The sequence below is a fragment of the Globicephala melas genome, chromosome 1 (genome assembly GCF_963455315.2).
Source record: "Globicephala melas chromosome 1, mGloMel1.2, whole genome shotgun sequence".
Classification (NCBI taxonomy): domain Eukaryota; kingdom Metazoa; phylum Chordata; class Mammalia; order Artiodactyla; family Delphinidae; genus Globicephala; species Globicephala melas.
This window is the reverse complement of record NC_083314.1, coordinates 116,927,540-116,939,626: the sequence shown is the minus strand read 5'-3', so window position 1 is coordinate 116,939,626 and position 12,087 is coordinate 116,927,540. Positions and strand designations below refer to the sequence as shown.

At 36.4% G+C, this 12,087-nt stretch overlaps 1 protein-coding gene across 1 annotated transcript in view; it reads left to right on the top strand.

Moving 5' to 3' along the window:
- Positions 1-3,055: 3,055 nt before the first annotated feature.
- ADGRL2 (adhesion G protein-coupled receptor L2) overlaps positions 3,056-12,087 on the top strand; it is a 369,284-nt gene continuing 360,252 nt past the window's right edge. Inside the window, exon 1 of the mRNA XM_060303575.2 lies at positions 3,056-3,146. The gene's annotated coding sequence lies outside the window, so the exon portion shown is untranslated. The remainder of the gene's footprint in view (positions 3,147-12,087) is intronic.

Sequence of the window (12,087 nt, the reverse complement as noted above, 5' to 3'; positions counted from 1 at the left end):
CAGTAAGAAAAGGCACAAACCATTAGGAAAGCATTCAGGGTAGATTAATTGCTTATCAAGTTTTCTTTCTCTCTTCAAAACATATTGATCCACTTGTTTCACATGAATTCCAAAGGCTGGCACCAGCTTTCACTTCAGGAAATAAATGACACAGGGTATTATATTTTAAGGAAGGACCATTAAAACCTTGAAATTGCACAGTGACTTAAAAAACAAGTTATTTAGCATGGATAGCTTTGTAATGGTTATACCATGGGGAAATTCATTGTTAAATGACTCTCCCACTCTAACTTCACATATAATGCTTGGCAGGAAGAGGAAGGAGAAGCAACGCGAGCATCTGGGCACACAAGGTGTAATGTACATGATGTAGGATCATTAGGCGTCTACGTGCTAAGTGGATTGGAAAGAATGCACCAAATCTTCCTAGGAATCTTGTGCTCCTTGACCCACAGCTGGTGATTAGAAACCACTTTTGCCTGTGCTAACAAGGCTAGTTCACTGCTGTTGTCATAATTCCAAACTTACACATTCTGTTACAGAAGTTGCTCTTATCTATATGTTAATATGTTCACAATAAACAACAGAAAGTAGCTGTAATAATGTTAGTGAAACTATTCTAATATAAATGATTTGGGAATTATGTTAAGTGGCATTTGAATCTGATGCTTGTGTTGTCTAATTTATCACCTTTCTAACCTTTTCTTTTACACCTTCATTAGAACATCTAGGAAGGTAATGAAACCTAGCTATCAGATTAGAGGCAGAACATAGCAAGTTCTAAAATAACAAGAATGATAACATAAAGAATTCTTTTAAGCAAAATTACAAACCAACAACAACAATAAACAAAAAAGCAAACCCCACCTGTTTTTGTGATGAAAACAAAACAGCGTTTGAGTCTATAAAGAAGCAATAATTGCTTAATTAACCAAAGTGATACAGTTCATTATTTTTCTATCACACGTTTATATAGTTTTTCCCCCTGAAGCGCACACATAATTTGGGTTTTCTAAAAATATGATTTACATATGGCACTTGAGGAGAGATGTTTTAGAAAACCATAAAGTGTTCCTCCTTGTAAAAACAATGTCCTTTCTTCTTAATGCCATAGCTGCTTTTCCCTAAGCACTCATTCCCTGCTCAAGATAGTGTAGCCACTAATGAGGAAAACACGGCAAATACCTCAGCTGAATGTTTTCTTTGTTTATCTTCAGGGAGTTCATCCTGCAATGGGAAGAATCCCTTAGGATCAATGAGTCTAAAAGTGCTCAAGTTCTGCCAAGAGGAAAGTTATAAAGCTTTGTGTACCGAAGGTTTAAATTAATCTAAAGCAACGCAAAAGGAGCTCTATCATCTCAGAGAACATCAACCACACTGCTTCCATTGTCTTCATTTATAAAATGCATTCCATTTACATGGGTCCCATTTCCAGTTATAGGGTCGCTGGTTGGCAATAGTAGAAGATGAGCATTTAAATGACAAACTGATACAGGCACTTGCCACTTATTAAAGGTATATGATGTTTTTCAGCCTACTTGGGGTTTTCAGAGTACTTCCAGTTACTAGCAATCAGTTTTTGAAAAGACGCTATGTCCAATAATAATGAGCACCTTCAGATGGATTTTTTTTAAAGATGGCATTAATTCAGAATATACATTAAGACAATACGTTTAATGGTAAAAAATACAAACGTACCCATACATTTTGGTTTCATATATGAGATATAAATAGCATATGAACTCACCCTTGTGTCCTCAGAGAGAGCTGCAGCTTTTTTCTTTCTGAAGGGTGTTCAAAATATGATATTTTAAACATAATAGTCCATAAATAAAATATAGTGCTTGCCAAAGTTATGTTTTCACCCATTTATATGTGGCCTTTAGATGCTGTTCTGAACTCTGATTTTTTCCTAAGATACAATTTAAGAGCTTTAAAAACATGTCTTTTAAAAAATTCCTATGAAATATAGAGGTTTTTTTTTTTTGTAATTTGTGTTTCTATATGGCCAAATTGTTCTGTTGTTATAAATACTGTATGTAAAATTACCAAATTGCCTGGCATTCCATTTTTACAGGGGATACTGCATCATTAAGCATTGAAAGAATATAATATAACCATTCAAACTGCTTAAAATATTTTGTAACCATAAATTATTATCCAAAAATATTTTTCAAGTAGATAAAAAGAGTTGTCAATTCTGCATAGTGAATGCCTCATAAGGGGCTCGTTTGTGGTTGAAAACTGAATAAAAGCAGTAAATTAAGACCAGACTTAACCATAGAGAAGCTGTAATCCACTGCAGATTTCCTTGGTGAATGAAGTATTGTTATGTGGATTTATCCTCCTTGCTTGTACAGTTAACCAGTCACATCTGTGGCCAAAGTGTTGTCTGTGCTCACAGACAACGTGGGTTCACTAACCCCAAGGAGGTAAGCCCATGCTGGTTTACATTGTATTGATAAGTGCAAAGTAAACTTCACAACTGTTTCATGGGGGCTGCCTGTGAAAGGGCAGAAAGGATATTGAAACTGAACTATTGTTAAGAACGGAAATGGGTATCACAAGATGAGCGGGCACTTGAGAAACTGCAAGTGACACTAGGTGTTCAGTTTTCTAATAGGCACTATGTCAGCAGAGAGGGTTGTGATGAAGCCAAGTGAAAGGTGGGTGTGAAAAAAGGACAGGAGCATCTGGGGTTTTTGAATGCAGTCAGAGATGAGAACGGGCAGAAATATGGTATACATTAAAGGAGCATCACTCATCATAAATATTCAATTTCAAGAATTTAAATAGTTTACAGACATAGAAGCCCTTGGTAATTATTTTATCTAGCATTGTTGATTTTCTTCTGTTGTTTGTGGGCAGCCACCATAGTTAATGAATAAGACCCTGGAAGTCTTGACAATGGGTCAGTTTAGTCTTAAGTCTGTGTATTTTTCTTTGTGATTACATGCCAATAAAATAGCTGATTTACCTTTGTGTAAATTAAACTAAAGGAAGCCAAATCAGTCATATCTCTGCTATTCTTTTCTTTTAGAGTCCAATATTTCCAAAGGACATTAATTTTGGTTTCTCTGGTGAAGGCTTGTGGCTGCCTCTCATGCTTTACAAAATATTACCAAGTCAGAGCCGAAAAGAAAACAGTAAGTGAACATTATTTCGAAACAGCTATTTTTCATTGTTTAGGAAAAATTTTTAGGAAAAATTTCTCAGATTTCTCTGTAATTCATTCTAATATGTTCACTTTATAAGAGATGTGGGAATAGAGGAAAGAGAGAACAAGTGAAAAATGCCTTTTTATTCTGTGGAGAGTTGATATTTTACAACATTAAGAGTTCAACACTTTTCCAAAACAGTATTTTACAAATAAGGTCAAATTGGCAAGAAAAAAGTTTATTCTCAAACATGAGCAGTACCTGTATCTTATTGTTACAGTAAAACATATGTAACTATGAACATACTACCTTGCTCCAGTGCTTGAATCCTTCAGATCAAGAAATTTTTCTTGAAAATTTTCAAAATTGGAATATTGCTTTTCTGTAAAAGGGAAAATATTTAACTAATGAAACCTTCATCAGATTCAGCAGCTCTCTTAAGGTGTAAATAGTTTATCTGCTCAAGAAAAGGTCATTGGGACTTGTAACATGGATCTCCTTGCACTAATAAAGAGATCCCAGAGAACATTAGCTCTTGCAGATTTGTGGAGATTTGATTTGATTCCTGAAGAATAAATTTATAATTACCATCTTCAGTTAAAGAAAACCATGACTTGATTATACCCATTACATCTTTACAAATGTGTCTATTTCTGAGGAAAGCAGAATCTTAGAGTCTCTAACATGACAGGATATATGTACATATTCCATCAATACTTCTGGAGTATCAAAAGCCTTCCTTCCAGTTAGTGAAAAGGGGTAGCGTGCTAGTTGCATGTAGGTTTAATTCAAATTGCCTACAAATATTGTATGAGTGCCTGAACCTAAAGACAATGTTTTTCTAATCAAATACAGTTGTTTAAGTGATGCCCCCACACACACACACACACACACACGTACACCCCTTGGAAGCTGAGGGGAGAAAACTTCAGGAGAAACTGTCCTTAGCAGTAAATTACTCTCTGGTGCTTTGGAGGTATATTTTCTAAAATGGTTGCAGATTGATCAAAATAACGATTTATTGTTATACTTTTCCATGGCTTCTGTGTACTGCGACAATTTAATAAAGTAATAGGACTTCCCCTTAAAAGAAAGAGTATTCATTAGCGTTTGTAATTCCATGTTGTGCAGCATGTTAAGTGTTGTGAAAAGGTTATGGATCTACTCACTGTAGCATCAAAAGTGTAAAGGTGACAGGTGAGATTCTCTTTGTTGCAGTTGCTGAGAAATAATCATTTAAAGGTCAGTTGCACTCAAAAAAAGAACATTTGTTTAATAAGTAACTCATTTTGGAATATGCTGCACTTTTAAAGGTTACAGAGTAGACCAATTTGCCAGTGATGTCAGCAAGAAGTACTATTAAAGTCATTGGTCCTAGTAAAACAATCCTTCGTAAAATTCGGATTGCATGCCTTCTCACGTAAGCCCAGCACACATCAAAAGGTGCCCAGACCATTTATAGTGTGGTTAAGTATTCAGCTCCTCCTAAAAGCAACAGTTGAGCTTTAGGGAGGAAAATATGTTAGTATACACATGCATACCATCCCACATCTGATTCATTCTACTTTGCTTCATTCTTTTAGTTTTATTCATTTCTAAGAACATGCCCACGTGTCATAGGTTATAAGATTTCTCACTGGATCATATACCAAAACTATCTTTCTAGAAACACTTATAGGAATGAAATAACTATTGATTCAGCTATGAAAGTGAAAAACTATTTCTAACCTTTCTTATTCCAAGACCAACTTCCCTCCACTGCTTTTCCCCCCAAAAGCCAAACAGAATTTGGTTTATCAGTCAAATGGAATATTAATCTGATATGTGAACAAAAGAGAATTTGTAATATGATTTTTTTTTAATAGAGAAAGGTTTTCTCCGAAGATCTGAATAAAGGTGGTGGTTCATTAAATATAAGTTTTAGTGTGAAAATTTTGCCTTTAGGGAATTGATGCACAACAAATAAAAGTTAGTTTGTTGTTTTTATATTTAGCATTTTTGAAGCGGTGTTTTAAACTAGCAGTAATTTTCTCTAGAAGATTAGATTTTGACTTGAGATGGTTATATGAATAAAATAATTTCAAGAAAAATCTCTACAGAAAGCAATCCCTCTGCACACACTTGCTTAAGATTTACATTAACTTCTTTACATATGTTGCAAAGCTTCTCAGTTGTGACATTTTATTTGTGGTAAACAATAGTTCTTCGATTTTTATAAGGAGTTGATTTTTAACATAAGCTAAATAAATTTAATTATAGTTTAAAACAATACATTTTCATGCAAACTTCTAAGATTCTTTATTTAGATTAAAGGAGTCAGAAGGCGTATAACTCTTACCCTAGTGTAAAGTAAGAACTGTCTTTATGTACATACGGCATTTGCAACTGGAAGAAAATGTGACGCTCTCATTTCAAGCAACTAAGCTAAGAATCAAGTTATTCTCTTAATTTGCCTTGCTTTTCATTTGAAAGAGGACAAAATCTATTTCCTGGGCAATTTTGCAGAGCAAAGATATTAATACTTTGGGATTTAATTGTATCCTGTGTTTAAATACGCTGTGGGTGAAACCCCAGACCTCTGCTTAATTGCTGTGAAAAAATAGCCTGATTTCTCTGAGATTAGGCACACGCTTATGTATACTTTGACCCAAGAGTGCCTCCTTCAGAATTAATCTTCTAAGGTAGAGGGATTTGCTTTTATATGTGCTGCAGGGCCATTTGTGACAAACAGGGCCTAATAAACTAACTTCACCCTTCAGGCCTCGCTTTTGCTGTCAACGTTTTTCTTCATCTATTCATTTCGCACATCTCTTGTCCAGTGGCTTATTAGCAAACCCTAAACTGAGCAGGAGGAATAATTTTAATGGTGTCTTTAAATTAGGGGACTTTGAAATTTAAATACTTTAGAAATAAAACGGAAAAAAAAACCACTTTGTTTTTCTAATGAAACATAAAGTGTTCTAAAATAACTCCATTTAAGTAAATACTGTAGCCCTGTGAAAAGACAAACAATTCATATTTACTTAAAATTTTGTTCTGCAGCTGCATTTTGTTGGATTTGTCTAATGTATGAAAGCACTTTTTCTTTCCCATCAGCTACATCAGAACTGTTTTTGTAAGTTGTAACAGAATGTTCTGTTTTTTAAATATTTATATTAATCAAAGTTAGAGCTGTTTATATTTTTTGGCAATAGAGCTTTTCTTTAAAAATGATGCACTTCCATCTAACTAAACAAAAGTGTTGAAATGGCCTGTCATGTAAACTTCAACATAGTACAGTTGGTAACAGAAATTTTGAAGACAGGAAGAGAGGGGAGCTAGTCTCTAGGCTTCAGGTTAAACATAGGTTAATAAAATGTGCAACATTGGTCATTTCCAAGATTTTCCTGAGGAAATGTCATTCATTGCCACTTATAAACTATGGAGTTACCTGGCTGAAAGGTTTGCGTTCAAGTTTCTTGCTTTGTTTTGTTGAGGCAGTGGTAAGTCATGCCTAAAAGCTGGGTAAAAAGTGACAAACCACTAAAGCTAGGGGCTTACTACATCATTCAATTCATAAAAACCTTTTTTACATTTTTATATATTTCTAAACTATTTTTAGTAATAACAAAACTATGTTCATGTTATTTATCTACAATCTTCTATATTTGTGTGCAGAAACAGCACAAACCAAAGCATTTTTGAAGTCAAATCTCCAGCTATTGTTATTGCTATCAGCTTTGGTTGGCTAATGCAGACTCTCACAAGGGAAATGGAGTCTTCATTAAAGACATTTAAACAGCAAGCCAGGGAATTCCCTGGAGAGCCAGTGGTTAGGACTCAGCACTTTCACTGCGGTGGGCCTGGGTTCAATCCCTGGTCAGGGAACTAAAATTCCATAAGCTGCACAACACGGCCAAAAAAAAAAAGAAAAAAAGAGCAAGCCAACCCTTGCTAAGATTCATCCATAGTTGACATAATTCTTTTGTAGTTTAGACAATCCCAAATACTCTGGAAGCTTGGTAAGACACAGCTTTAAGTAGATTGGTCCACTGGGGATTATTGTTTGTTGTTGTTATTTTCACTTGGTAGTTCAAATTGTATTAACTTCTGTAGAAAATAATCCTGAACAGGAAGAGTGGGACCAGAGCACTTAGTCCTTAGCATGTAAGTCATAAATGCTTTTGCTTTCAGGGAATGGTAAGCACCTATCATACAAACAGGAGGTATTATTATGCATTGCAGGCAGAAGGGCTAAAGGTCTCCTGTTTGAACTTTTGGCCCTTCCAGATTCCCTGATCCTTCATTGTTTTGTTTAACTTGATGTAAGTCTTGACCAGTAGCTGACTCTGAGAACACATTTCCTGATATCATTTTCAGAGGTGATGTGGGATTATTATGCTTGCCTTTTCATTTTGGGTGGAGAATGAAAAGTCTAACAGTGGTTCCTGGTTAATACTTCATGTATGTTCTTTTAATTACCAAGTCAGACTAATTCATTCCTTTGGCCTTTAGCATTCCAACTTTATTTTCAAACATTGGTTAAAATAAACAGTGCACACTCACATACACATTCACAAACACACAAACACATTTAAAGGGGTAAACGTGCTATAGTAGAACAGGGAAGAAGTAGACTCCTTTTAATTACCTCATTCATAATATAAAGTGGTGAGGGAAGAGCAAGAAAGGTCAGGGTATAATAAATATAAAATTTAAATTGCTAAACTAATTTACTTTTTCTGTGGTACCAGCTAAAGCCAATGAAAATAAACATGTATTCCATTATGTCACACCATTATGGATTATTATTAATATCTTGTTTCCAATTTTATGCAATTTGGGTATAATCCAAATCTATGCATTAGCCTGGGTAGGGGGTTTCGCTTCAGGTAATTGACATTATATATCCAAAGCACAGAAAGAAGAAAACATGTCTATAATCTTTACTCATTTCCAAACAGAGGGGGATAATCGGACAAGTTCTTCTATTGTATGCCCTCCCTCTTCATGCAGAGTTTCCTTTGAAGTTAGAGGGTGCTGGAGGATCTGAGGCCGAGAATGTGACTGGAGGAAAAGAATGAATATTATCAGGTCAGATTCTCATAACCAGGCTTTATGCCACATTAACCACTGAGTTTCCTAGAATGAAGAGTCTTTTATTATCATTTTTACCTTCAGATTTATTCCAAAATCTAATATAAGTTCTAATAATATACTGGGGATTTTTTAAAGTATATTTATTTGAAATTCTTAAGGCTATATCCACAACCCAGCCTCTCAAAAATATAAAGAAATATTTTTTTTAGAAAAACTGAAAACTTAGCATTACTTTCTGCTTATATGAATGTCTAGATGAATCAGAAACAGAGACCAATTAAACTGGCCTCCAGAGTGACTACAATGCAGAGTAGTTATGAAGGAGGTGCAAGCTGGCTACTTTTAAAGCAGTTCTCTCTCAGTTCTCCCTGGCTTACTTTCACTTTCAAGGAGAGACAGAATGTAGGCTTGCATTTAGGTCTCCTAGCTAAATTTCAGGCTTGCTATTGCCACTTGGACGTTTATTTCTTTGCCCCTATTTGTTACAAATCACAGGGAGCATGAACTGGTGTGATGAATAGGAAGTAAAGTTATATAGACTCATGCAATGATGGAATGAAGGTGTGGACAGTCAATTGATTTAGGTGAGCAGACAGTTATCCAAAGACTGTCTTCCGTTTCCAAGTCTCCAACAAGAGGAAAAGGATTGAAGGCAGGAACTAGAATAGAACAGGCCAACATGTCAGGCTGAGAGGCTCTCTAAGAACAAGCCAAGTTCTTCACTCAATTATATATATAAATACATATGACAATAATTATCACATGGCCTAGCATAGTATTCTTTTTAAAAATGTGTATATATGTTTACTTTTATATATATATATATATATATATATATATATATACACATTTTTTAAGAATACTATGCTAAGCCATGTGATAATTATTATGGATACAAAAACAAATCTCAGGACCCTTGAAAAATTCAAATTTGTGTGAGAGAGAAAGACATGTTAATAAACAATTACCAAAAAAAAAAAAATGACAGTCATCATAACACAGGTGTAGAAGAGCACAGAGAAGGGAGTTATTAATTCTTCCTGGAGTTTGGAAAGAAGTGCTGGGTTGGTCAATAAGAGTTTCACAGAAAAGTTGATAAATAAGCTGTGTCTTAAAGTATAAGCAGGTATTTACAAGCGAAATAGAGGAAGAGCAATCCCAGGCAGAAGGAATAGCGTGGATTCAAAGCAGAGCATGTCTTATTCAGGGAATAAGTTGTTGAGTCTGGCTGTAGCACATGGTGTGCAGGCTGTATGTAAGGGGAAAAGTCTTCTAGAATTCAGTTCCAAATTGCAGGCCAATAAACAAAGCCTTGTATGTTATGCTAATTAGTTGAGACTTCATCCAGGAAACAGTGGAAGGTCACCAAAATGTTTAAAGCAGGGGAGTAACATGATCAGAATTGTTTTAAAAGATAGTTGACATCAGTAGAGAAGAAGGTTTGGAGAATAACAAGAATACAATAATGGTCATCAGTTATAGTAAAGTTAAGAACTGAAAATGAATGAGAGCCTTTGCCATAGTAATAAATTGAGGAGAAATTTTAGGACTTTTTTTTTTTTAATTGCAAACCTCAATCTATGCAACTTTTCATGTGCATACTATCAAGTTGGGGTCAGAGGGGTACGGGTAGATAAAAGATTTTTCCAGTATAGTTAATAGTAGAAAATGGTATCTTAAATCGGAATTCCTGGAAGCAGGGCCCAGGATTGCAATTCTTCTGAAAATGATTTATTAAGGGAATGCTCTTAGGAGAAGGAGAGCAAGAAAAGCATAGTAGGCAGAAGAAGACAGCCAAGAAGGATGTAGTCTTGGATGAAAACTAGCTTTAGCTTAGCCCGGTGCCTTGGGGAAATCTTGAACATTAATTGTACCATAGGAATAACATCTCTTATTTCCAGGGAGAGAAATTTTCTGCTGAGTTGGCGCTATTCAACTGAGGGCAAATCTTTGAGAAGGGTGTAGCCATGAGCTGTTAGCAGCCAAACATTCACAGCAACCAGTGGATGGGAGAAACACAGCAGTCCACCCCTTACACTGCTCAGACCCACTTGCTTCTTACATTAAGTTTTCTCTTTCCAGACACAGCTGCTTCAGGATTCTGGTTAGTATAGTATTTTAGTATAGTATAGTGTTTTCTGGACTAATGCATAAGAGAAAGGATAGCAGAACAAACTACAGCTTCTCCTGCAGCGGTTTGTCCCTGGGCCATAACATAGTCACCGTCTCTTTCCTTCAGCATCCTTCTAGATGCTCCTCCTTATGAGCTAGTACTCCGGCAGGTCTAAATAGATTGCCTGGGGGCGGGGAGGGGTAAATGAAATTAACCTCTCTAAGGTGTCTGAGCACCGGGTTACCATGCCCTAATCAGGGTGTGGTTGCTGTACTTGCCCATTACAGTTAAACAAGCCATGGTAATACCAAAATATGTCCCAAAGATCACCTGAATGGCAAACACACTGCTCCCTCCCTCTGATATGTAGCATCACTGCTGCCCCTTCATCAATAATAAGGTCAACTTCCCTACCAATAGAGTAATTTTTTTTTGTGCCAGCTAGTCTACTGGCACAAGGAGCCCAAAGTAATCTGGCAATAGCTTTTAAGTTTACTGAGACCCTTACTATCTCCCCTGGTGGAAGTTTCCCTTCATTGGACCTAGGACCTCTAGACTCACAAAACCTAAAGTTACAAGGATGGATCACTGGAAGTGATGGTGAGTGGAGTCTGTCTTATGTCCACCACTTAATTCCTAAACTCATGTATTCTACCTGTTGGGGACAGAGCACCATGTATCTGTGGTGGAGAGTGAATACAATGCCCTGAAAGATGGTACCCATCCTCACAGACTATCATCTCTAAGCTGGTGCCTTAGTTGTGTCAGTGTGGTTGGACCAGTAAACTCTACGGTCATGTGCCCACTGACATACTTCCTTTGCCATAAAGTGAGTTCCTTGGTCCAATTAACATGATGTTACTCATAGACTATATAAGTGTGATGCTCTGCAGAATGTCCAGACAGTCTCAGTCCCTTCAGACTGTATTTTGCCTGAGCTGGAGAATTAACATAACACTGAGAAAAGAACATGACCACTGTTGTTCATCCATATGAATATAAACTGCTTCTGAACCTCCTTCTCAATGGGTATTAAAAATAACATGTTTGCTGGAATAATAACCAACACCTTGTATCCAGGTCACTTGCCTAGTGCATATATTGAATACAGCACAGCAGCCGCTATTCAGACTACAACGTGGTTAAACTGACAGTAGTCCATTGTCATCCACGTCGATTCATCTAGTTTGTGTATCATCTAGACTAGTGAATTTACATGGGGATATGATGGAGATCGTCACCCCTGCATCCTTTAAATCTCTGAGAGTGCATCCACTCTGTGCAGTTTTTCTCAGAATGTGATCATTGATTTTGATGTACTAACTTGGCAGAGGAGACAGTTTCAAGGACTTCCACTTGGCTTTTGCTAATACGATAGCCAATCAAGAAAACAATGATAGAAGTCTACCAACTTCTAATAGGTCCAATCAATTATACATTCAAGGAGTAGGTAAATGACCACGGGGTGAGTCATTTACTACATTACTACAGGACTGGGATCTCTACTCCATTTCATGTGGGCCATCACCTTTTCCAAGCAACCAAGAGCTATGCCAGTCTTATGTTAGACCTATCACCCAGGGCTTTGCTAGGGCGTTAAATTCTGTCACGACAGAGTAACCCCATATTGGTAAACAGTTCATAGAGCTTTACATTCTGCCACCTTGGTCCAGGACCCTCAGGGTCCACTCCCAGTCATACTCTTTGGACATACGTATCAGCCAACACCTGGCACTC